The sequence below is a fragment of the Berghia stephanieae genome, chromosome 12 (genome assembly GCF_034508935.2).
Source record: "Berghia stephanieae isolate SIO BIC M18660-M18661 chromosome 12, UCSD_Bste_1.3, whole genome shotgun sequence".
NCBI lineage: Eukaryota > Metazoa > Mollusca > Gastropoda > Nudibranchia > Aeolidiidae > Berghia > Berghia stephanieae.
The window spans coordinates 9,932,531-9,933,971 of NC_088371.1; the positions used below are offsets into that span (position 1 = coordinate 9,932,531).

Below are 1,441 nucleotides of genomic sequence, written 5' to 3' on the forward strand. Positions count from 1 at the left end.
AGATTCCAAGAGCATACCACCAATGTACTTAGTTTGAGTTCACCTATGTCTCATCCGGACACAAGCACAAAATCCAACAAAGAGGAATGCACTCAAATGCTTACATTATACATTCAAAATAACAAATATAATAATACACAATAGAGAGATGATTTACAAGGAAAAAAATATCTCCCACTTTGCATTTGACTGTTTCCCTCCCAGCTAGGACCCTGGCCAGGGCCTGGACAAAATTAAGTAATCTCATTCCAAGACAAAAGACAGAAAGCATGTTGGAAAACAGATATAAGGGGATAGAAGACACAGTATGTACCCCCTGCCCACTATGGAGGTCAGGAACCCAAGATCTCAGTTTGAAATGAGTTACAAACTGAAACCTTTAAAAATAATAATACAAACAAAAATAAATAAAGTCATATATTATTTCAATGTAAATGGAATGATTGTTTAATGAAATTTTACGACTTAATGAGGATAATGTTGGATACACATTCATACAAATAATTATCAAAACAAACAAAAAATCCCCCAAAAAATCAGCATTACGTCCTTTAAAAACCATATCTAAATGTTGCTACTCGAAGCTCGAAGAAATAAATAGCAATGTGAAATTGAATATAAGCTTCAATTTAATATACGAAAACAGTTTTGGGTTTCCCCTTTATCAACAAAACAGGATGAACGAAACACTACCACATTATCTCATTCGTCTGTAGTGTTTCATTCATCCTGTTTTGTTGATGAACGAAACACTACCACATTATCTCATTCGTCTGTAGTGTTTCATTCATCCTGTTGTGTTGATATAGGGGAAACCTGAAACATCCATTTTATCTGTTTTCGTATATTAAATTGAAGTTTTCATACAATTTCACATTATTATTTATTTAAAAACCACACAACAATACAAATAATTTCATCCAATCCCACTTGTAAAACCTAAACATCTTTGTGTCCATATTATGATTGTAACATTCGTCTTTGGTCATATCTAGGCTGTTTCCAATCGTTACACACAGACCAAAAGAAAAACAAAACAATTTTTAAACCCCCCCCCCCCCCCCCCCCAAAAAAAAAAAACAAAAACAAAAAAAAAAAAATTAAAGTAAACTCAGGCACCCCCCCCCCCCCCCCCCCACACACACACACACACACCAGAAACTGAGGTATGTCTTCATATACCACTCTTACTCACCAACGCATCAAAAGTACTTTCACCCTTTGTATTCGATTCACATAATTCTGATTAGACATTTCCGTGATATGGATGGAACATTTTTTTGAGGGGGTAAAAATTGAAAACGTTGACCTCTTTAGAAATAAAGTACAAACAATAATTAAATAGCCAATTACGTTTATGGCTCACAACACACACACACACACACACAAGCACACTCATACACTCACAAAAATAAGCAACATCCATATACATATCCATTAC

General features: G+C 34.6%; 1 protein-coding gene across 1 annotated transcript in view; it reads right to left on the reverse strand.

Moving 5' to 3' along the window:
* Positions 1–1,362: 1,362 nt before the first annotated feature.
* LOC144957801 (V-type proton ATPase subunit F-like) overlaps positions 1,363–1,441 on the reverse strand; it is a 13,465-nt gene continuing 13,386 nt past the window's right edge. The window contains exon 5 of the mRNA XM_078889233.1: positions 1,363–1,441. This exon is cut by the window's right edge and continues 1,308 nt beyond it. The gene's annotated coding sequence lies outside the window, so the exon portion shown is untranslated.